The sequence below is a fragment of the Triturus cristatus genome, chromosome 2_1 (assembly GCF_964204655.1).
Source record: "Triturus cristatus chromosome 2_1, aTriCri1.1, whole genome shotgun sequence".
Taxonomy (NCBI): Eukaryota; Metazoa; Chordata; class Amphibia; order Caudata; family Salamandridae; genus Triturus; species Triturus cristatus.
Window position 1 is genome coordinate 785,943,268 of NC_140581.1, and position 26,148 is coordinate 785,969,415.

At 42.4% G+C, this 26,148-nt stretch overlaps 1 protein-coding gene across 12 annotated transcripts in view; it reads right to left on the minus strand.

Moving 5' to 3' along the window:
• Window positions 1-26,148, minus strand: part of SYK (spleen associated tyrosine kinase) — a 430,546-nt gene that overhangs the window by 281,395 nt on the left and 123,003 nt on the right. For all 12 annotated transcript variants that reach the window (XM_085632733.1, XM_085632731.1, XM_085632724.1 and 9 more), the window contains one exon: window positions 7,071-7,137. The gene's annotated coding sequence lies outside the window, so the exon portion shown is untranslated. The remainder of the gene's footprint in view (window positions 1-7,070; window positions 7,138-26,148) is intronic.

The following is a 26,148-nucleotide window of genomic DNA, read 5'->3' on the forward strand; positions in this document are numbered from 1 at the left end:
CAGGGAATGGGGTCTTCAGAGCTGAAACTGGCCCAGAGAGGGAGACTGTGGGACCCCCTTCCCCATTAATGTTTGGCCAGGGGATTGGGTCCCTGGGGCCAAAATCAGCCTGGGGAGGGTGCCGCATGGCCTCCCTCCCCTTCCAGTAATTTGTGGGCCCCAGGGGATAAAAAAGGATCTAAAATGCTTCATGGAAGTAAAAGCATCATTGATCTATCAGAGCACAATCTGTAGTGAATGTGATGAGTGGGTTCTTTCTTGGCTTCTCCCTGTGAGAGCAGATCCCATGGTTCTCCATTTAAATTACTACAAGTGTGAAAATGGGCATATCACCTGGAAGCCTTGCCTGCTTGGCCCCGCCCTGTCCACCTTAGTAGTATGCAAAGGTCTTCCTGCCCTTTGCCAGAATGATGGACAGCTTACTGAAAGGACCCTGTGTGTTTTTCCGCTGATTTTGGTGATGCCTTCTTTATGCAGAAGAATATGAGGACATCTCCATCCAACAAAGAACCACTTAGTTCATATAGTTAAGAGAAAGTACCCTTGTTTGTTGGATATTTACCTCTTTGTAGTCTTGTTCTCTTCTGTATAGGAAGATTTATGTTATCACAGATTTCAGGATAAAGAAGCACAAGGAATAATCACATTGTCAAAATGCACATAAGGTCACTGGAGGCATTTCAATGTGGTCCATTATGCAGATTTAGTGTAGAATATGCACTGAACATTCACCCAATGAGGTAGCACTTACTAATTAACCAGTAAAAAATACTCCAGTTGAGTAGATATTTTGTGAAAAACTGTGGACTCTTATTGGAAAAAGAAGTAGGTGAGGTTCCATTGTAGCTGAATCATTTACACAGCTATGGCAACACCCGCACAAACACGTATACACCCATCCACATACCCTTTCTGCACTCTCACATCCACTCATAGACCCACACAGCCACTCACATACCTATACAGTCACTCACACACTCAGTCACATGCCCAGAAAACCATTCATGCATCTACTCACTCACCCATATAGCCGCTCACAGATGTACTCACTCACTCATACAGCCACTTCCCCCTGCACTCACTCATACAGCCACTCATGCACAAACTCACTCATTCATACAGCTACTCACAGATCCACTCATTCACCCATAGAGCTACTCACACACCCACTGACTCATCCATACAGCCACTCACACATATAATCACCCATCCGTATAAGCACTTACACATCCACTCATGTACCTATTAACCCACCAACACAGCCACTCATGTACCTGGTCACTCACTCATACAACCACTCACACACTAATGCAACCCCTTACACACCCACTCACTAACCCATATAGGTACTCATGCAAACTGTCAGTTACTCATACAAATCACATATCTACTCACTCATACAGATACTAGCACACTTACTCAATCACCCATGCAGCCACATACACACCCCCTCACTCACCCATAGACCTACTCACACACCCACTCGCTAACCCATACAGCCACTCACATGTACTCACTCACCCATATAGCCTCTCATGCACCCACTCACTCACTCACCAATATTGCCACTCCAGCACCCTGTCACTCACTCATACAACAACTCACACACCCACTCACTAGCCGATACAACCACTAACACACCCTCTCACTCACCCATATAGCAACTCACTCATCTACTCACTCACCCTTACACACACCCTGTCACTCACTCATACAACCACAAACACATCCATTCACTCACATATACAGCCCCTCATGTACACTCACCCATACAGCCACTCACACATCAACTCAGACCCATACAGACACTGACACATCCACTGACCAACCTAAACAGCCACTCACACACCCACTCTCATGGGTTAAAGTTAGGAAATACAATTTTAAAAATCTTAGAAATTCACTAAACCAAAGGCTGTGTGGACATTATAGTTAGGAAATAACATACAAATACACTGAAAAAAACAAAGGTTACAGGGAAGTTATAGTTAAGAAATAGAATTTAAAAAACCCTTACAAATTCACACACAAAAACAAAGGTTACAGGGATATTACAGTTAAGAAATAGAGTTAGAGAAATGTTAGAAATGAATAGAAAAACTAAGGTTCCAGGTATGTTATATGTAGGCTCAGATGTCACTCTTACAAAACTAGTGATTTCAGCAGTTATACTTGCCCGAACCAGTTATAACTTACACCCCGCAAGGCACGGCTTTTACACCACTCAAGACACGGTCAGTGACATCACTGACAGCATCACTGATCAGGCCTGGTAGTGACCTCCAGAGGGACCCCTCTTGGTGCCAAAAAATATATTTTTTAAAGTGTTGCTACAAACATGCAGAGGATCTGTGAACCTGCATGAAACATTTTTTTTTTTTTTTTTTTAAAGAGTGGTCTCCCACATTTTTTTTCAGCCCCCTGGGTGGGCCAGATCCTGGAGAAAACAAATATTTATGCCCCTTCCCCAGGTCAATTTTGGCCCTGGGGACCAATTGCCAAGGGACCCAGTACTATTTTCCGGGGGAGATTGACAGACGGCCGCCGTCCCTGGCAGATTTTGCCCCCAGGGCCCCATCCCCTGAGGCCTGGCTGTAATTCAAAAGGGGGCACTCTGCCCACTCCCTGGGCTGTTTTCAGGCCCAGGGACCCCATCCTTCAGGGACCAGACATGTAGTAGATGGGGAGGGGGCATATGGCCCCCATCCTGGGCCAATTTTTGCCCCAGAGACCCTGCCACCCGGGGTCCAGTCATGCAGTGAAAGGGGAAGTGGGGGCATATGGCCCCCTTCCTAGGGCCGTGTTCAACCCTGGGGAACCCATTGCAAGGGCTCGGCCACCTGAGCCAGTAATGGCCCTGGAGACCCCATCCCACAGGGTCAGCTGAAGCTATGTCCTGGGAAGCCAACTTCCGGGGTATAGCGGTTTCCCTACCCACAATGGCATGTTCAGAGAAACCTGTGTTTGCTCTCACTTGGTGGGAGCTATTTCAAATCTCCCGCCAAGCAGGAGCAAACAACAAGCCTGCTCCCATCGGACGGGAGCAAAGGCAGTGTGCAGCGTGGTGTTGGTTGAATGAATGTCTTGTGGACAACCGCTCACTGTGTAGGTGCAAAGGCTGTGCGCAGCCTGGGGTTGACTGCATGCAGGGGATTGACCACAGAAAAACACTAAAAATTAACTGAAAATAAACAAAGGTTAAAGTAACGGTATATTTTGGTGAAATGTTCAGTTTTAATCTCTAAACATCACTGAAATTCACCAGTTATAGTTAGAATCATTTCAAGTAACTATAATGTGTGCCTCAGGTAACTATAACTCACCATTCACTGCTAATTACCCTAGATATACACACATCACTCATGACATCTTCTTTGACTTCATTAAAAATATCACTGTGCATGGCAGGGGTGCGTTATTGACAGAAATGTTAATATCCTATCCTTTCTATGTTAAATGCACGAAAGTTCAATTTCACAGCAGTGGGGGAATTCAGTATGCTAAATCAATGGGAAGATTAGATCTTCATTATCTTCATACTTTGTTCATGTTTGACATGTGCCATCCTAACTAACTTAGATATTGCAAGATAGCCTAGCCAGAAACGTTTTAAGTACAGTGTCTTGTGATCTGTACCGTAGTTCATATGTGAATGTCTATTTTCATACTGATACCCCCTGCGCCTTAGTAGGCCAGGTACCTGGGTTCAAATGGCAACTGAAACAAGCCATGTAGGAAATGAGGGAAGGTTTCTTCCAAACAATCACAAATTTCTAGATTCCATCTACTGGCGAAAGGAAGGCAGAACAGTAAACCTATTTGTATAGAAGTTACATTACAAGACAAATGGGGCCTCTCACAGCATGAGATGAACAGTTGAAACATGGAGGATTAGATGTTTTGTTTGGTGGGAGGACCTATACCAGCCTTAGAAGGACTGTGGAGAGCAGTAGATCAACAACCATCTTTTATTTATTATTTATTTTTATTTATCGTTTGTCGTCTTGAAGGGAGCCTCAGGATAGCTTTAACCAGAAAGCTGATTCACAAAAAATAGCATCTGGATCAAACTGTTGAAAACACTGCGTGGCAAAAGTCTGAAAACTACAATTAGATTTTTTGTCTTGAAATTGTCTATAACTCAATCTTAGGCAACAACTGCTTGATACAGATTAGGGTAAGAAGCCTTTACAAAATGCTTTGCTGAAAGTTTCCTGCTAGTCTGCATGATTAGTAAATAGAGTGGCTTTAGCTTTGGACTTAAATATTTCAATCTAGAACTCTGCTTCAGATATAGTGGTTCTAGACTGCTGTTGACCTTGAAGGACATTGGGGTAGAGGTCCAGACTGAATGCCTGCTATTGCATTTACTTAATTTATAGAGCACATGGCGACCGAAAGGCATCCAAGCGCTGAATAAGAGGCAGCATCCCAACCGAGCGGACCGAGCCCCTCAAGGATTAAGCTATTCAAAGAGCCAGGTTTTGATCGCTTTCTGGAAGCATAACTTGTTTTCTTTCATACAAATAGCTGGTGGTAAGGTATTCCAAAACCTTGCTACAATAAAACTGAAGGAGCGACCACCTCTTCCATTTTTTTGATAGTTGGGAAAAAAGCCAGATGTAAATTTGTGGACTGGAGTGGTCTATTTGGAGTATAGGGAATGATCAGTTGTTGAATGATAGGTGGACCATGACCCTGCAAAGCCTGGTGCACAATGCACAATAATTTAAATTCCACTCTTTGAGCAATGGGAAGCCACTAAAGATCCCTTAGGCTCTGCCTAATTGACTGATCTAGGGATTCCAAGCAGTGTGCATGCAGCCGCATTCTGCACCACCTGTAATTTCTGGATAACTCCTTTTGGGGCCCCCAAGTATAAGGAGTTACCATAGTCCAAATGAGACAGTACCAACGATTTAGCGTATCAGTCTTATCAGTCCAAAACAGATAGCCCCCATTTTTAAGGCCCGGGCTTCCATAGTCAAAGTATCTTCATGTAACTCTTCTTCTATAGCTTGAGACTGCTTGGAGTCAGAGGATGTTATGACTTTCTGAAAGATATCAAGCAGGTCAGTTCAACTGAACAGTCCTACTGGCTTCCCATGGCAAATTTTCCCGGTGTCTGTGAAGCAAAGAATGCTATGCACATTTAAAGAGCTCAAGCTGCTTCTGAGTTATCCCAGGAGCTAGTTTTAGCTAGAAGCTTTGCTCTGGACCTGAACTGGCGTTGTGGAAAACATCCTACAACATGAACGTTGGACTGGAGTCCATAAAGGCTTCCCTAAATGTTTCTATAGTGTCAGAAAACTAAAAAATAAATTACAGACCATGGGAATAATTTAGAGGTTGGTGGAAGAATAGCATTAAAAAAACAATGGCAGCAGTCCTATCTGCCAATCTTTAGATTCCTCTTCCCTGTTTTGAGGTAGGGAAACAACTAGGTTTCTGTTGAACTTAAGATTTTTCTGCCATTTGGTCACTAGGTCACTGTGATAGTTGCCGCACCATATTTAGGGTGGAGTGACGGTCACCATTTTCCTGACACATAGAGAGAGAAAAAATATTTTCTGAAAAGCAAAATTTAATGCTGGGCGGTAGGAAAAAAAAGGCACAGTGCCCACTTGCCATTCAAAAGTGATGAAAGTGCACACCGGCACTGTTATAACACAGCTCCCTGCCAGGCAGTTACATTGTAGTGGTTTTCCCCAAATTTCAAGGGTCAAAGTTTAAATGGAGTATTTTATCTGGGTAGAACCCTAAGTAGCAATGGTTTTGAACTAAGCATCATTGAAGATTTTCAACCTCTATACATTTTCAATGTATGAAGTTAAAATCTTTGATTGAGATGAACCGCCAATGCTTCCCCGAACACACTCCATTATGATTACATCCCTGTTCTTCACAACATTTGACCTAACAGAACTGACAACTTTATTCCAATCATGCTCTATCACTGGTCAGCCTTAGGGGTGCCTAAGTACTGTACTAATACACCCCCCTAAACTGAAACTAATATTTGGCTTTTCGTTGTTCTCTATGGATCAGTATTTGTTTTTAAATTTCTTTCTGATCCATACACCCCATTCTCTTAATCTCCATGGCATTTTATTCATGTTTTTCTTTTACAATTGGTTTCCAGTGAATTAATCATATACGTTTCAAATGTAAACTTGTGTTGGTATGGTTTTGTCTCTGAAGAAAGAGTTGCTGCCTGTACCAGCAGTGAGCCACATATCGCACACAGAAACCGGTTTACCTATTAGGCAGCAGAGGCAGCAGATTGTTTTAATTTTTGAGGGAGCACAACCAGAGCTCACGTAAAGGCAAGAGTCTCTGTCTTCATAGTTTACCACCTCAGTTTCCCAAAAATATGTGAAAAGCAGTGTTGTCCAGAAAGAAAATACATGTTTACTGAACACATCCCAGGTTAAAATTAGCTCCAGTTAAAACAGGTTTTTATAATGAATGTGAAGTCCAGTTACTGCTTATTTTTTAACTCAAATCATGAAACAAAATGATATTTTTAAGTCAGACTTTTCTTTGTTCTTGAAAAACCATTAACAAAATAAAATGAAGTAGAGTACAATAACGAATAACCATTATGATCAAATGTTTGAACCTAGGCTCAATGCTGAGAATTAATGAAAGCAGGCATGTGAAGAAAACAGGTGTTTTTTTCAGGATTTTTTTGCCGTAGTTCACAAGTGCATGGTGGAATAGTGCATGGGGGAAAGGGTGAACATATGAATCAGACACCTGTTGATCCATGGCATGGAAGGCCTTATAAAAGAAACTGTTAAACAAAGGCTGTGAAATGTGCAGAACATTTAAAATAATTATCACTGATTAATTTTCCCCTTCCATTTATTTTTCACTTCTTTGACACACACACCATTATCTCTTTAAATTATTTAAGTATGACCATAAAGGTACTTTAAATGATTGGCTTAGATAAGACTTTTGGCTTCCTTATTCTTCCACATAGCAATACAAACAGGAAGCAGCAGCAAGAAGGTAATCTCTGTCTCGGGAGCCCCACCTAAGTGTTTAAATGCAGGTGCACTTACTGTGTATGGCTGAGTGAACACGTCTAAAGCATGAGTGGTTGCTCACAGGGCTGACACCAGAAATGGTCTGCAAAGGAAACAGAAAAAAATTGTAATCGTCATCACAGGTGCAACATTATTTTTACTGTAAGCAGGAAAGTATTGTTTTTTGTAACTGAACATTTCTTTATGGGACTGTGCGCAGCTCAAAAAATGTGAAATGCTGGTTTAAGAATAAATAATACAGTACAAGCACCATTTGCTATGTTTACCAAAGTGCATATATATATATATATATATATATATATTCACTGAAAAAAACCACAGGTTGGACATTTCACTCGTACAAAACCAGAGAAATTCAGCCATTATACGTTGCTGAGCTAACTATATCTCCTGCCCCCGCAATGCACTGCTGATAACGTCACATATTCCATCATTCATGACATGGTCAGTGATATCACTGATGATAACACTAATGACATCATCCAGTAACTGTGTGCTTCTCTAAAGTTTAAATATGATTTTATATATATATATATATATATATATATATATATATATATATATATCATATATATATACACACACACACACCAAGGTGTATTGAAGAATGAGTGGGTGTATATAAGTATCTGAATGGATGATTTAGTAGGTTCGTGAGTGATTAAACATGTCTTACTGAATGCATGGGTTAGTGACTAAATTGTGTGAATGACTGTATCAGTCTGTCAGTTGGTGTGTAAGCGGCTGCATGGGTTGGTGAGTAGCTACATGAGTGTCTATATGGGTTATTGATTGGTTCTCTGAGTATCTGTATGGGTGCCAAAGATTCTATGTGGGTGGGTGGGGGATGTGTGACTGTGCATAAATGTGTGAGTGGGTGATTCACTGGGTGTTTGGGTTCAAGTGTGCATCTGTGAAGGGCTGTATGGGTGGGTGAGTGTGTGTATGGGTGTGTTGGTAAGTGAATGGCCTCTCAGTGGTACGTGTGAGTAACTACATATGTGAAAGGCAGTATATGTGAGTGTTGGAGTGTATAAATGACTACATATGAGAGTGAGTGATTGTGAGAGTGGCTGTATGGATGAGTGTGTGCTTGTATCAGTGATTGTATAAGAGAAAAAGTATGTGTTAGTATCTGTATGAATAAATGAGGTGGTGTGTGTATAACTGCATAGGTAAGTAAATGGGAGTGTGATTGATTCTTTGCATGACTGATTAGGTGTGTGAGTAACTCTAGAGACGAATGGTGGTATGCGAGTGTCTGTATAGGTGTATGAGTTCATATGATAGTGCTGTATTGATGAGTGACTGTATGGGTGAATGAGTGGATGTGTGTGTAGACCTAGGAATCAGTGAGTGGGTATGTCATAACTGGTACTGGTGTGTCTATGGTTTCGAAAATGGTAGTCTGTATTTTAGAGTGGGTGTACCACAGGTTATATTAGGATGTGAGGAGGTGCATCAGATTATCACGTGGATGATGTCATCAAGTGATGTCATTTCAATTGTCATCAGTGATGTCATCAGTGATGTCACTGACCAGGTCATGAATGATGTAATTTGTGACGTCATCAGCAGTGAATTGCGGGGGCGTGAGTTATAGTTAGCTCAACTAACTATAATTGCAGAATTTCTCTAGTTTTGTAGGAGTGAAATGTCCAAATAACTGTAACGTCCCTGAAACCTGTGTTTTTTTCAGTGAATTTCATTTTTTAAATGCTGATTTCTAACTATAACATCCCTAAAACCTATGTTTTTTCAGTGAATTTCTAAGGTTTTTTAAATGCTAAGTTCTAACTATGCCTACAGAGTTAGAACATGTGCAGAAAGAGGAAGAAAGGTGAGAAGGAAGCAAGAGATAAGCAGAAAGAACCAACAGAGGTGCAGAAACAGGCCTTGTTGCAAAGTCATTCTGTGCCCTGGGCACCCCCCAACTTGTTGCTGAATGGTACTGGTGGTATTCTGACTGACTGTGGGCTCTGCCTAACCAATCCCGGAGTCAGTGCTATGCTGAAAGATACTTAGAATACAGTGAAAACATCTACCTACACTAGGGTACACTAAGAGTTGGGGTACCCCTATGATTAGCATGACCTCCTCTGTAAAGCCCTAGTACATAATAGGGCAGGGGGATTAAAACTACTGCTAAGTCCCTAGCATATAATAGGGCATGGCAGTTTAGAGGCCAGCAGCCCTTTTCTGCCCTGGTGAGCATGAGGTCAGTTTAAAAGTAGCTCGTGTGTGTAGAAAGAGGCAGTAGAGGTGCAGAAAGAGGCAAGAGAGGTGCAGAAAGAGGCAAGAGGGATACAGAAAGAGCAAGAGAAGTGCAGAAAGAAGGAACAGAGGTGCAGAAACAAGCAAGAGAGGTGCAGAAACAAGCAAGAGAAGTGCAGGAAAATGCAAGAGAATTGCTGAAAGAAGCAACAGAGGTGTAGAAAGAAGCAAGAGAAGTGCAGAAAGAGGCAAGGGAGGCACAGAAAGAGGCAAGAGAGGTGCAGAAAGAGGGAAGACCAGTGCAGAAAGAGACAACAGGGGTACAGAAAGAAGCATGAGAGGTGCAGAAAGAGGCAAAAGAAGTACAGAAACAGGCTAAAGAGATGCAGAAAGAGGGAACAGGGGTGCAGACAGAGGCAAGAGAGGTTCAGAAAGTGGGAAGAGGGGTGCAGATGGAGACAAGAGGGAAGCAGAAATTTGCAAAAGAGGTGCAGGAAGAAGCAAGAGCAGTGCAGAAAGAACCAACAGAGGTACAGAAACAGGCAAGAGGGATGCAGAAAGAGGTAGGAGAGGTGCAGAAGGAGGCAAGAGAACTGCCAAAACATACAAAAGAGGTTCAGAAAGAGGGAACAGGGGTGCAGACAGAGGCAAGAGAATTGCAGATAGAAGCAAGAGCAGTGTAGAAAGTAGCAACAGAGGTGCGGAAAGAGGTAAGAGGGGTGCAGAAAGAGGCAGGAGCAGTGCAGAAAGAACAAAGAGATGTGCAGAAAGAGGCAAGAGAGGTGCACACAGAGGCAAGAGAGGTGCAGAAAGAGGGAAGAGGGGTACAGAAAGAAGCAAGAGGGATGCAGAAATTTGCAACAGAGATGAAGAAAGGAGCAAGAGCAGTGCAGAAAGAACCAACAGAGGTGCAGAAAGAGGCAAGAGGGGTACAGAAAGAGACACGAAAAGTGCAGAGAGAAGCAAAAGAGGTGCAGAAAGAGGCAAGAGAACTGCAGAAAAAGGCAAGAGAGGTACAGAAAGAAGCGGGAGAGGTGCATAAAGAGGCAAGAGGGGTACTCAAAAAGGCAGGAGTAGAGCAGAAAGAAGGAAGAGAAGTGCACAAAGAAGCAACAGAGGTGCTAAAAGAGCCGCAAATAGTGCAGAAAGAGACAAGAGAAGTGTAGAAAGAAGCAGGCAGAAAAGGTGCAGAAAGAGGAAAGAGGGGTGCAGAAAGAGGAAAGAGGGGTGCAGAAAGAGGCAAGAGAGGTGCAGAAAGAGGAAAGAGGGGTGCAGAAAGAAGCAAGTAAGGTACAGAAAGAGGCAAGAGAGGTACAGAAAAATGCAAGAGAACTGCAGAAAGATGCAAGAGGTATACAAAAAAGGGAAGACGAGTGCAGAAAGAAGCAACAAAGGTGCAGAAGGACGCAAGAGAACTGCAGAAAGAGGCAAGAACATTGCAGAAACAGGCAAAAGAGGTGCAGAAAGAGGAAACAGGGGTGCAGACAGAGGCAAGAGAGGTGCATAAAGTGGGAAGGGGATGCAGAAAAAGGCAAGAGGGGTGCAGAAATGTATAGGAGAGGTGCAGAAAGAAGCAAGAGCAGTGAAAAATAACCAACAGAAGTGCAGAAAGAGGCAAGAGGGGTGCAGAAAGAGCCAGGAGAGGTGCACAAAGAGACAAAAGGGTACAGAAAGAGGCAAGAGGGGTACAGAAAGAAGCAAAAGAAGTGTAGAAAGAAGCAACAGAGGTGCAGAAACAAGCAAGAGAAGTGCAGGAAAATGCAAGAGAATTGCTGAAAGAAGAAAGAGGTGTAGAAAGAAGCAAGAGAAGTGCAGATAGAGGCAAGGGAGGCACAGAAAGAGGCAAGAGAGGTGCAGAAAGAGGGAAGACAAGTGCAGAAAGACACAACAGGGGTACAGAAAGAAGCATGAGAGGTGCAGAAAGAGGCAAAAGAAGTACAGAAACAGGCTAAAGAGATGCAGAAAGAGGGAACAGGGGTGCAGACAGAGGCAAGAGAGAGGCAAGAGAGGTTCAGAAAGTGGGAAGAGGGGTGCAGATGGAGACAAGAGGGAAGCAGAAATTTGCAAAAGAGGTGCAGGAAGAAGCAAGAGCAGTGCAGAAAGAACCAACAGAGGTACAGAAACAGGCAAGAGGGATGCAGAAAGAGGTAGGAGAGGTGCCGAAACATACAAAAGAGGTTCAGAAAGAGGGAACAGGGGTGCAGACAGAGGCAAGATAATTGCAGATAGAAGCAAGAGCAGTGTAGAAAGTAGCAACAGAGGTGCGGAAAGAGGTAAAAGGGGTGCGGAAAGAGGCAGGAGCAGTGCAGAAAGAACCAAGAGATGTGCAGAAAGAGGCAAGAGAGGTGCACACAGAGGCAAGAGAGGTGCAGAAAGATGGAAGAGGGGTACAGAAAGAAGCAAGAGGGATGCAGAAATTTGCAACAGAGATGAAGAAATGAGCAAGAGCAGTTCAGAAAGAACCAACAGAGGTGCAGAAAGAGGCAAGAGGGGTACAGAAAGAGGCACGAAAAGTGCAGAAAGAAGCAAAAGAGGTGCAGAAAGAGGCAAGAGAACTGCAGAAAAAGGCAAGAGAGGTACAGAAAGAAGCAGGAGAGGTGCACAAAGAGGCAAGAGGGGTACTCAAAAAGGCAGGAGTAGAGCAGAAAGAAGGAAGAGAAGTGCACAAAGAAGCAACAGAGGTGCTAAAAGAGCCGCAAATAGTGCAGAAAGAGACAAGAGAAGTGTAGAAAGAAGCAGGCAGAAAAGGTGCAGAAAGAGGGAACAGGGGTGCAGAAAGAGGCAAGAGAGGTGCAGAAAGAGGGGTGCAGAAAGAAGCAAGTAAGGTGCAGAAAGAGGCAAGAGCGGTACAGAAACAAGCAAGAGAACTGCAGAAAGATGCAAGAGGTATACAAAAAAGGGAAGACGAGTGCAGAAAGAAGCAACAAAGGTGCAGAAGGACGCAAGAGAACTGCAGAAAGAGGCAAGAACATTGCAGAAACAGGCAAAAGAGGTGCAGAAAGAGGAAACAGGGGTGCAGACAGAGGCAAGAGAGGTGCCGAAAGTGGGAAGGGGATACAAAAAAAGGCAAGAGGGGTGCAGAAATGTATAGGAGAGGTGCAGAAAGAAGCAAGAGCAGTGAAAAATAACCAACAGAAGTACAGAAAGAGGCAAGAGGGGTGCAGAAAGAGCCAGGAGAGGTGCACAAAGAGACAAAAGGGATACAGAAAGAGGCAAGAGGGGTACAGAAAGAAGCAAAAGAAGTGTAGAAAGAAGCAACAGAGGTGCTGAGAGAGGTAGGAGGGGTACAGAAAGAGGGAAGAGGAGTGTAGAAAGAAGCAACAGAGGTGCCGAAAGAGTCAAGAGAGGTGCCAAAAGAGGGAAGAAGGGTGCAGAAAGAGGCAAGAGGGGTACAGAAAGAAGCAAGTAAGGTGCAGTAAGCAGCAACAGAGGTGCAGAAAGTGCAAGAGATGAGCAGAACGAGGCAAAAGAAGTACAGAAAAAGAAATAAAGGTGCAGAAAGAAGCAACAGAAATGCAGAAAGAGGCAAGTGAGGCACAGAAAGAAGCAAGAGTGGTTTACACACCATCAGTACCTACATTTAGCAATAAGTAACAGGTGACCATTCGAGGTTTGCAAAGGGCTTTCCACCACTCTAACATTTGAGCCATTCGGGTAAGAAACAATGGTTTTTGGTTCAAATCTCCAGATTATGCAGCAGATGGTGTATTATGTGGCAAATGCGAAAAATGTATAAGTGTGCAAAAGTCGGTGGAGCCAAACATTTGCATAATTCCAGTGGCCCTGCTTCTCAGTGGTTCCTTCTTTTTTTGTCTCATTGAGTTTACAGTTTACCTTTTATGGAAACGAGGAAGGCTAAACCTGAGGTTACAACTCTACAACACAGACTATCATACCACACAATTACTCTCCATAACACATAATCTCACGCTACATAATTCCTATACGCTAAATACCACATACTTTCTATTTACATAATTCCACTACATACAACCTACATCCACTCCACCCAAAAACAATTCATAAAACACTTTTACATTTACAATGCCAATAGCTCTAACACTCACAAATGTGAAACCTATTGCGTTGAAAATGCTTCTTCAACTGGTAGTCGCGTTTGCAGAGTGGTGGAGAAAGGGGGCTGGGCCTCCAACCAGAGCTCAGGAATTCCACTACGTAGGACTTACAGGAGGTACCAGGAGGGCTTCTTGGCCCCCTACGTCCCTGAGGAGTAAAGTGGACTTCATCCACCAACCCGTAATGTGCCAGGAGGCGCGTTTGCAGAGTTGTGGAGAAAGCGAGGGCATGGCCTCCAAAGACCTCTTAGCAGTCCCACTGTGTGAGACTTACTTAAGGTAACAGGAGGGGTAGTTGGCTACCAAGAACAACCTTGGAGGCGAACTACCCCTCCTATTACCTCCAGTAAGTCCCACACAGCAGCACTGGTAAGTACTCATAGCGGGCCACGCTTCCTTTGACCACCAGTTTGCAAACGCGCTCCCGGGCACGCTCTTTGATGGGAATTAAAGACTCCTTCACTGCTGAGGGTCCTTAGGGGCCAATTAGTCTACCTATTACCTCCAGTAAGCCCCAGATAGTGGGATTGCTGAGAGGTGGACACAGGCCACAAACCCTTTCTCCACCACTCTGCAAACGTGCCTCCAGGCACGCTCTTGGTTTGGGGATGAAGTACCCTTGGCTCCTGAGGCTCCCTGGAGACCAACTAGCCCTCCTGTTATCTCTAGTAAGCCCCACACAGCTAGATTGCTGAGAGTGGTCTGAGGTCACATCCCCTTTTTACACTACTCTGCAAACGCGCCTCCTGGCACACTGTTGCTTGGGGGAGAAGTCCACTTTAGTCCTGAGGTCCTCAGGACACAAGAGGACCTCATCGCCAAGAGGTGCGTTTGCAGAGTGGTGAAAAAAGGGGCATGGCCTCAGACCACCTCTCAGCAATCCCACTGTGTGGGGCTTATTTAAGGTATCTAGTGGGCTAGTTGGCCCCCAGGGACCCTCAGGATTCAAGGGGACGTAATCCCCCAACTTGGAACACACCAAGAGGTGCGTTTGCAGAGTGGTGCAGGGTGGGGCTGGATTCACACACCCAGCGTGAATTCTGCAGATTTGGTTTTTTTGCAATGCTTTTTTTGGCCCTCCGGGACCCCCTAGGCAGGCCTAGGCAGTCATGGTGTTTTTTTTATCCTTTTTTTAACTGATTTCTTGTGACTTGGTTTTACCAAGTCACAAGATGGCTGCCAACACTTACTGGTTTGGAGTGTTGGCAGCCAATCAGAATGAAGCTCTTGCTTGGGAGGGTTTGCAAATCCTCCTCGGCCCTCAGATATCAATATTTTTATTTTTTGAATTTCTCAGCAACTACAGAACGAATTTACACCATTTAAAAAAAGCACGCTTTCTTAACCAAGACCTACCATTGTGCCAAATTTGGTATAATTCCATTCCGCAGTTCGGACTGCAGCTTTGTCTACAGTTCCTATAGAAATTAACATAGGGAAAATGTGTTTTGGGACCACCCTTTTTTCTTGGCCTCCACTTGACGAATCACCCCAAAACTTTTAAGACAGGAGCTGACCTGAGCTAACCATTAGTTTTGAAAATTTCACGAAGATTCAGAAAACGGCGCCAAAGATATTGACAAAAGAAAAAATTATTTCTGAACAGAAACAAGGTCCTAACTGTAACTACCTACTGGCGACTGCCAGTAGGTTATATATATATATATATATATATATATATATATATATATATATATATATATATATATATATACACATGTGATCAAGACTCGGATGAGTTGAAACGCATAATGGCGGAGGCATCTACGAAAATAAAAACATACATTTTGCACTAAAGATTGAGGTCCGTGTCCGGCTATCAAGGCAGAGACGCAGCGGATTCGTATATATATATCTGTTGACTGCTGCTAGGTTTCAAATAAAACATCTTGCCTGAGAAAAGAAGTGGTTCGTATCTCTTTCTTCGCTGCCGAGGCTTTGGTAGAAGTGGAAGGAGTGCTGTTCGAGATATATATATATATATATATATATATATATATATATATATATATATATATATATATATATATATATATATATATATATTATCTACTGGCGGTCGCCAGTAGATAGTTATAGTTAGGACCCTGTTTCCATAGGAAAACCGCAACATTCTATTTGGAATAACTTTGGCGCCGGTCGACGAATCCTCGCGAAATTTTCAAAATAGGTGGGGCGCTACGCTCCGCTCCTACCCTGAAAGTCTCGGGGGGATTCGTCAAACGGGGGCTGAGAAAAAAGGGGGGTCCCAAAACGCATTTTTCCCATGCATTTTTCCATAGGACCTTTCGACACAGCTACAGCCCGAACGGCTGAACAAAGTTACTTGAAATTTGGCAGAGAGGTAGTCCTCAGGTCAAGGAAGTGCCTTTTGTAGGTCTGGTGTAAATCTGTTCAGTAGTTCCTGAGAAAATAGCATTTAAATCAATATATATCTGTGGCAGCTTACGGTGCGCTTACGGTAAGCTTACCGTACGCGTACGGTGACGTGCGCGAGCGCGATTCTGATTGGCTGTTAGATCTTAGTAAACATTCGAATCGGTCGAAACCAGGAAGCGGCGGCCGCCATTTTCTCTCTCGCACTCTGAGGGGGGGATGAAAAACAAAGGCAAAAAACATGTAAAGGGGCTGTTTAGACAGCTCCTAACCACCTAGCCTTGATGAAGGTGTCCCCAAAGAACTCCCAAGGCCAAAAATTCAATTTTTTTTTTTTTTGAAAAATCGCCGATTACGCTTACCGTACGCGTACGGTAAAAATTAATTTAAAAAAAAAATTATCCACACTCTCCCCACCCCGTGTGCAAATGGTGCCCGTAGGGCACCATTTGTGCATGACATTTCTTCTCACAAATGAAAACTAAAAGAATCCATGTCACAACGAAGCGCATAATCTGTCCTCCATGTGCGCACGGTGCTTTGAAATTCAACTAATAAGCGGCAGCGCCCGGTGTAAGTGACTACTTACATCAAAGAAGTGGCGAGGAGATAATTATCCCCTGCGTGTGTACTATACACAAGAAGAAATTGGAAACGACTTCCTCACTTCAATAACGCCTTGCGCAACTTCATACCAGGAGAGTCTCATCATGAAGTAAAGGTGAGAGCTGTCCTTGAATTTCTACACCGAAGCGGCCCGTGAAATAATGGGAGTAAGGGCCTGGGAGCTGACATTAAAGGGCAAAGGACAATGTCTTTAAAACTGCCACACAGTAAAATGAGGCTTATGGGAAAGTGGCATAATAAAGAGCACTGTGCAACGAATTATTTTTAGGACTTCCATGTGTACTAACACAAAGACACTACAACTCCCAGAATGCCAATCATTGAATTTAAGGCTTGTCAATCAGAGCAACACTATTCTGGCACCGCTTGAGAAAGACGGATGTTGAAACGCGTTGTGGTGCGAAATGCTGTCTGCCAAATAAAAGAATGCTGTAAATTGAAGACCCCAGGAGTGCAGCGTCGTCTCCCTTTGTGAAATAAATAAATAAATAAATAAATAAATAAATATATATATATATATATATATATATATATATATATATATATATATATATATATATATATATACATATATATATATATATATATTCACTGAAAAAACCATAGGTTTCACACACGTTATAGTTAGGATTTAGCATTTAAAAAACCTTGCAAATTCAGTGAAAAAACCGTAGGTTTCACACACGTTATAGTTAGCGGACATTTCACTCATAAAAAACCATTGAAATTCCCCCGTTATAGTTAGTTAAGCTAACTATAACTCGCGCACCCGCAATCCACTGCTGATGACGTAACATATTACATCACTCATGACATGGTCAGTGACATCACTCATGACATCACTGATGACATCTCAAATGACATCACTGAGTCAAATGTCCGCTAACTATAACGTGTGTGAAACCTACGGTTTTTTCACTGAATTTGCAAGGTTTTTTAAATGCTAAATCCCAACTGTAACGTGTGTGAAACCTATGTTTTTTTTCAGTGAATATATATATATATATATATATATTCACTGAAAAAACCATGGGTTTCACACACGTTATAGTTAGGAATTAGCATTTAAAAAACCTTAGAAATTCAATGAAAAAACCAAAGGTTTCACACATGTTATAGTTAGCTGGACATTTCACTCGTAAAAAACCATTGAAATTCCCCCGTTATAGTTAGTTCAGCTAACTATAACTCGCGCGCCCGCAATGCACTACTGATGACGTCACATATTACATCACTCATGACATGGTCAGTGACATCACTCATGACATCACTGATGACATCTCAAATGACATCTCAAATGACATCACTGATGACATCATCCAGTGAATGTGTGTTTTTCTGAAAATTAAATATGTTTAATATATGTATATCTCAAGGTCGATGGAAGAATAAATGAGTATATAAGTGTCTAAATTGATGATTTGTTTTTGAAAAATTGATTGTATTACTGACTGATTAAGTGTATCTTTATGAATACATGGCTAAGTGAGTAATGTTTAAATGTGTAAATACCTGTATCAGTCTCTCACTTTGTATATAAGTGGCTGCATGGGTTGGTGAGTAGCTACATGAGTGTCTATATAGGTTATTAGTTGGTTTTTTGAGTATCAGTATGAGTGTCTGAGTGTCTTCATGGTTCGGTGGGGGTTATTACGTAGTGCATAGGTGCATGAATGAGTGACTCACTGTTTGTATGTGTTGAAGACAGCATGTGTGCAGGACCGTATGGATGGATGCGTGTGTGTGTATGGGTGTGTTAGTGAGTGAATGACTGTCTCAATAGTGTCTTTATGAGTAACTACATATGTTTTAAACTAGTATATGTGAGTATTGGTGTTTATAACTGAGTATATGTGAGAGTGAGAGATTGGTAGACTTCCTGTATGAATAAGTATGTGTTTCTATAAGTGATTGTTTAAAAGACTAAGTATGTGTAAGTTTCTGTAAAAGTAAGTGTGGTGGTGTGTGTATAACTGTATATGCAAGTAAATGGATGTTTGATTCTTTATTAGCATGAGTGACTATGTGTGAGTAACTCTATGAATGAGTGGCATTGTGTTACAGGATGTTTAGGTGTATGAGTACATATGATGTGTGAGTACATGTATGAGTGACTGTATAGGATTGTTGGTGGATGAGTGGATGTGTATGTGGATCTTAGAATTACTGAATAGGTTGTTGTAACTGTTATTGGTATGTCCATTTTTTTGAAAATTTCAGTCTCTATTTTTAAATGTGTGTATCAAAGGTTATATTAGGGTGAGAGGAGGTCTACCACTCTGTCACAAGGATAATGTCATCAGTGATGTCATTTGAGATGTCATCAGTGATGTCATGAGTGATGTCACTGACCATGTCATGAGTGATGTAATATGTGACGTCATCAGTAGTGCATTGCGGGCGCGCAAGTTATAGTTAGCTGAACTAACTATAACGGGGGAATTTCAATGGTTTTTTACGAGTGAAATGTCCAGCTAACTATAACATGTGTGAAACCTTTGGTTTTTTCATTGAATTTCTAAGGATTTTTAAATGCTAATTCCTAACTATTTGTAACGCCCTGAACGTCTCAGGATCGTTTAACAGACACGATAATGAGAACGCAACCACTTGTGAAGGTTTAGTTATTTTAATGAAGGCAAAAATAATACAAGGAATAAACAAAGGTTATAGTCACTGGAATCCTCCAGGCTAAGTACGTTACCAGCCCACAGCACGGATGGTCCTAACCGTCCTCTGCATATACGCCGATCCCGGCGTATGCCAACAGAGGGCAGAAATGAAATGGCCGACAATGCTGCCAATCGGTAGGCTGTGAGGGGCACGAAGAGTGTTGGGGAGAATCGAGGAGTCAGGGAAACACCCAGCCGGGGTCTCTACCTGAAGGGAGCAGCCGCTCAACCTCTTCCTCAGACTGCACCGGGACGCGGAGTCACCTCCTGGTGATGCGTCACCGATACCCCAATCACAAGCAAAGAAGACTGAACCGAGAGCAGCCGCTCGATCGATCCTGTGGACTTCAGAGTCTGTAACGCAGCAAACACCTCCTGGTGTGCGTTACAGCTGGCAGTCCCTGTATCTCTGGTCGGGCTGGGAGTTACGACTCCAACCAGCAAAAGCGCCACTGCGCTTTGACTCAGCCGAGTCAAAAAGCGAAGCTCAATGGTTATCCGGTAGAGCTTCCGGGTCCTTCACAGGTGACGATGGGGCAAGACACGGCCCAGGGAGTAACGACTCGACCTACCTCCGTTCTTGCCTTACTGGAGCACCACTCCGGAACACCGCTCTTCACTAAGCAGGTACGTCGGTGTAAACACAATATCCGACAGCGTTGTACCTCCTGGTTCCTCCCTTTATAGGGCGTGTTTTCCTTGAGTTATGTAACCGCTCTCCTGTTTACATAAGGGCGTCTTTCCTTGAGTTATGTAACAGCTCTCCTGTTTACATAAGGGCGTGTTTTCCTTGAGTTATGTAACAGCTCTCCTGTTTACATAAGGGCGTGTTTTCCTTCCCTCGCATGACAGGAATTCTTGACACTATAACGTGTGTGAAACCCATGGTTTTTTCAGTGAATTTGCAAGGTTTTTTAAATGCTAATTCCTAACTATAACGTGAGTGAAACCCATGTTTTTTTCAGTGAATTTGCAAGGTTTTTTAAATGTTATTTTTTTTTTTTTCTTCTTTTTTTTTTTACATATTTTTATTTTAATTGTCTATCCTTTTTTAAAGACTATGGTTAAATTTTTAAAATTCTACAATATGTTTTTATTTTACAATTTTTTTAAAATAAACAGGTAAAATTTATTAGCAATAAATTTTTTTTTTTTTTTTACCGTGCGCGTACGGTAAGCGCACGTCTTGCTGTAATTACGTTAGATTTCTACGCTGTTTGCGTTCATTTACGCAATTTGCGTAGATGCACGTCACGCGCGCATAGCGCGTAACGCGTATGCTGCATGCGCACGTTACGCGGAAGTGAAGGGGCGTGCCTGTTTTGCGCATGCGCGCCGGCGCGTGTCTTTTTTACGTGCATGCGTACTTCTGCCGTAAGCGCACCGTAAGCGTACCGTAAGCGTACGGTAGGTCATGTGATCATGAAACACAACTTTTGATTGGTTGAAACTACTTTCAGTTCTAGAACTCTCCTACACCACACCCATTCCCCTCATTTCTGCTTGTGATCCCTTAGGAGAAGGAGCTGGGTTGTCTTTGTGATACGATGGCAGAACAGCAGAGCTCTTCTGAGAGTGAGGCTAGCAGCACTACCTTGAGGCAGAGAGCAAGGAAACAAAAGACCTCTTACATATGGGAGTATTTTACTTTTCCAGAAGGCCAGCAAAAGGTAAATGCACCCTTAGTGACTTGTAAGCTGTGTAAGCGTGTACTTTCAAGAGGGAATCCCGACAGGAAGTATTCCTTTGGGAATCACACCATGATGAGACACCTTAAGGATGTACACAGAAGGACACATGCTCGACTTACTGAAGGTAACCCTTCAGTAAATCAACCAAGCACATCCACAGCAGCTCAGCCTGGACCATCATCTGCAGTGCTGAGTCCTTCTTCTGCAGGTCAGGTGAGCCCTTCATCTGTGGTGGGAGCATCTCCTTTTTCTGGTCCTCTGGAAATTAACCCTCGGTTTGCAAGGGTTAAAGTACGGTGCGTTACTTGTCATGATCTAATTAGTTATAGGGAGACCAGTATTTCCCTAGTGAACAATAAAATAGATCAGCACACTTGTCGTACCATCTAATATTCCCAATCTTTCTTTCCTCTGTCCCTGCATGAACACAACGGCTCTTTTAAGAGCCAACCTTACCTTTCATCTTAATTTTTTTTTTTTTTTGTTTTAAAAACACTAAAAATCAATTATCACATTACAAGGTCCTTGAGAGACTACAATTAAAAACTGAAAATGTGATTGTAGAGAAGTGGAAAAAAGGGACCATGATATTATTGACTTACCATACCCACTCAAAAAAATATTTATTCATTTAAAATTTTTTTTAATTGCTTTAAAAATGGTTCTAGTTTTCGAAAATTTTCTATCTCAATCTGAAAAAAAAGAAAAAAGTATTAATATTTAATAAAACATTTTATAATACAGTACACATATTTACATATTTTTCAACCAGCCTTAGTGATGCTGAATGTATTTGCATTACTGACTGAAACCTCAAACCCCACTCGCTTGTGAATACTGTGCATGATTCCACAGGATAAGCAGCTGGGTGTGTACTAAGAGTCTGCTTCTGCACCAAAAAATGGCTCCCCCTTTCCATCTAATGCAACTGTGAAATCACCAGAGCAATACACAATAAATCTCTGCCTGTAATTCCTCTTTGCACACAGAGTCATGTTTTCACATTAGGCCCTTAAACGAAATTTCTTTGCCAATTTGAAAGCACACTTACTACTCTTTTTTTTGGCAAGTGATAAGTACTTTTACAGTCTGACACATTATGAATCCACTTTTCAGATTCTTAAAAAAGCACATGTCCAAACAGCATTTTCAGACCAGCAACATGTGTAACCTGGGTGACTGAGTACACTCCAGCAAGGGCAACCAGCCTTACTGATGCTCAATGTATTTGCATTACTGACTGCAACCTCAAACCCCACTCGGTTGTGAATACTATGCATGATTCCACATGGTAAGCAGCTGGGTATCTGCTAAGAGTCTGCTTCTGCACCAAAAAGTGGCTCCCCCTTTCCATCTAATGCAACTGTGAAATCACCAGAGCAATACGCAATAAATCTCTGCCTGTAATTCCTCTTTGCACACAGAGTCACGTTTTCACATTAGGCCCTTAAACGAAATTTCTTTGCCAATTTGAAAGCACACTTACTACTCTTTTTTTTGGCAATTGATAAGTACTTTTACAGTCTGACACATTATGAATCCACTTTTCAGATTCTTAAAAAAGCACATGTCCAAACAGCATTTTCAGACCAGCAACATGTGTAACCTGGGTGACTGAGTACACTCCAGCAAGGGCAACCAGCCTTACTGATGCTCAATGTATTTGCATTACTGACTGCAACCTCAAACCCCACTCGGTTGTGAATACTATGCATGATTCCACATGGTAAGCAGCTGGGTATCTGCTAAGAGTCTGCTTCTGCACCAAAAAATGGCTCCCCCTTTCCATCTAATGCAACTGTGAAATCACCAGAGTAATACGCAATAAATCTCTGTCTATAATTCCTCTTTGCACACAGAGTCATGTTTTCACATTAGTCACAAAACGAAATTTCTTTGCCAATTTGAAAGCACACATACTACTCTTTTTTTTGGCAAGTGATAAACACTTTTACAGACTGACACATTATGAATCCACTTTTCAGATTCATAAAAAAGCACATGTCCAAACTGCTTTTTCAGACCAGCACCATTTGTAACCTGGATGACTGCCTACACTTCAGCAAGGGCAACCAGCCTTAGTGATGCTGAATGTATTTGCATTACTGACTGAAACCTCAAACCCCACTCGCTTGTGAATACTGTGCATGATTCCACATGGTAAGCAGCTGGGTGTGTACTAAGAGTCTGCTTCTGCACCAAAAAATGGCTCCCCCTTTCCATCTAATGCAACTGTGAAATCACCAGAGCAATACGCAATAAATCTCTGCCTGTAATTCCTTTTTGCACACAGAGTCATGTTTTCATATTAGTCACAAAACGAAATTTCTTTGCCAATTTGAAAGCACACTTACTACTCTTTTTTTTGGCAAGTGATAATCACTTTTACAGACTGACACATTATGAATCCACTTTTCAGATTCTTAAAAAAGCACATGTCCAAACTGCTTTTTCAGACCAGCACCATTTGTAACCTGGGTGACTGCCTACACTCCAGCAAGGGCAACCAGCCTTAGTGATGCTGAATGTATTTGCATTACTGAGTCCAACCTCAAACCCTTAAACTATTCTTTTTTTATACCAGTACACCTTAATTTATCGTGAAAACATAGTCCATATTATTTTACATCTTCCTCACATTAAAATTTCTCCCAAAACAGAAAATAATAAACACAACTTCAACAAAAAGAATTGCATTTCTATTATTCATTTCTTAATTTACCATATACATCCCCTCTCAAACTCTAAACTCACCTTTAAAATTAGTTAGTTGTGAAAGAAATGTGGCACTCAAACAGCAGATTATCAGAGCCAGGATCTCTGTTCTTTACACCTCTCTCCTCTCAGCAGAACCAGATAATGGCAAACTTTCCCTCTCTTTTTCCACATATATACATGTTAATTTGAAATCTCAGTGCTTCCCCCTTTTTTTCAAATGTAATCACACATTTCTATTGGTTGAAAACCAACCCTTTTCCAAAAGTACCCTTCCCCCAACTTGACTTCTGCCTAGTACTCTTCCCCCAACTTGACTTCTGCCTGCTACCATAGCAACAGCTCATGGAACACTGCTGTGTGGAGTTAGGTCAGAAGTTCGCCAAACAATGTTTCAATTCCACAGAGCAAGAGTGCTTGACTTTTCTAACCTAACAGCAAATCCATAGTACTGTTCTTTGGTAACACATTTTTCTGTACCAATACAAAACATGCTTCTATAAATTTACACATACAGCCTAGTTTTTAGTGTAGAATGGTATGAAACAGCCAATCAGTTCTTTTTTTAAAAAAAAATATGTATGCCTCCATTTCCAAACTGTCTTTCATTTCTTTTTACCATTCTACTGAAATACACCTCCTGAGTGCATCCAGATCTCCTTTGAAGATTTTCACAGTGTGGATTGTAGGGCACAGCTATGTCTTCTGGAGTGAAAAGTTTGCAGAGAAAACAGGTATGGTGAGAGACCTTGCTTTGCCAAATGTAGACATTAAATGGATTGGTCAGAGAGGGTTAAAGTGGCACCAATTGATGCCATTGGTGAAATCCTTCATGCAAAACCAACACCCTGACCTCATAATAGTGCACTGTGGTGGCAATGACCTAGGCAATTTGACTGGGGTAGGTCTGGAAATGCTTATGAAGGACACCTTTGCACAACTGTTTTCACTTTTCCCTAAAACTGCCTTTGTGTTTTCTAACATATGCCAAAGGCAAAAATGGAACTGGTCCAATCATTTCTGTCCGCAGATTGACAAAGCAAGAAAGCACGTCAACAAATCTGTTTCTGCTTTCCTCCGTGACTATGGTATGGGTTCCATTTACCACAACAACTTGCGTTACGACATGCAAGACATTTATAGAGGAGATGGTGTGCACTTCAATGATGAAGGGAACAGAGTCTTCCTCTTGAACCTTAGACTCTGCATCGGTACTTACTTGTAGGTACCACTAAAAAATCACTTCATAAACACAACGGCTCTTTTTAGAGCCCCCTAATATCTAAACACTTAAATCTGCATTTCATTTTTTTTTTTTTTTTTTTTTTACCGTACGCTTACCGTACGCGTACCCCGCGATTTTTTTTAAAATCAATAAATGTTTTCTTTGTACTTTTCTGTCCTTCTTTGACCCCCTTACAAATGTTAGGGGGTCTGTAACTCTCCTCCTTGCCCCCTTTTCTTGTTATCACTCTTTTTTTCTGAGTGAAACACACGAAATGGCGGCCGCCGCTTCCTGGTTTCGGCCGATTCGAATGTTTACTAAGATCTAAGAGCCAATCAGAATCGTGCTCGCGCACGCCACCGTACGCGTACGGTAAGCGTACCGTAAGCGCACCGTAAGCTGGCTCAGATATATATATTGATTTAAAGGCTATTTTCTCAGAATCTACTGAACAGATTTACACCAAACCTACAAAAGGCACTTCCTTGACCTGAGGACTACCTCTCTGCCAAATTTCTAGTAATTCTGTTCAGCCGTTCGGGCTGTAGCCCTGTCTAAAGGTCCTATGGAAAAATGCATGGGAAAAACGAGTTTTGGGACCCCCCTTTTATCTCAGCCCCCGCTTGATGAATCCCCCCGAGACTTTCAGGGAAGGAGCGGAGCGTAGCGCCCCACCTATTTTGAAAAATTCGCGAGGATTCGTCGACCGGCGCCAAAGTTATTCAAAATAGAATGTTGCGGATTTCCTATGGAAACGTGGTCCTAACTATAACTACCTACTGGCGACCGCCAGTAGGTAATATATATATATATATTCCACACAAAAGGTTGCCCTGTTGGAAATGCCACACACGAAGGGGTTCAAACACAAATGCCACCGGTAGCAGCACACCAGCCTGCCACACACCAATCCTGGTCATGCCATGCGCGTTTCGGGTGTCCTCCCACCCTTGATCACTGACTGCACAATGGAAAACAGGGGCTTGATTACACATACATGATTTATTCAAATATACAAGTCCCGCCCATGTGAGGCTGTGGCAAAGAAGTATTATGGTTGTTGCAGTATGTTGCCAAACTTGATAGTGCCGAAACCCCAGTGGGTGCCTTTATCCCTACGTTGTCAAAAATGTCTCGCCCCAATGAGCGGAATGGGATGTGATCAGCGCTGTTTTGTTGCCAATATCTTCCGGCAGCTCAAGCCCCCCTCGTTCTGATCACTGCTCGAGTAGCTGAGCAATGTATTTCCGCTTATAACAACTGCAGGGCATTTCCGCGACTAAACCAGCCGCATAGTATTCCACACAAAAAGTTTCCCTGTTGGAAATGCCACATACGAAGGGGTTAAAACACAAATGCCGCAAGTAGCAGCACACCAGCCTGCCACACAGCAATCCTTGTCATGCCATATGCGTTTTGGGCGTCCTCCCACCCTTGATTACTGGCTGCACAATGGAAAACAGAGGCTTGATTAAACACACATGATTTATTCAAATA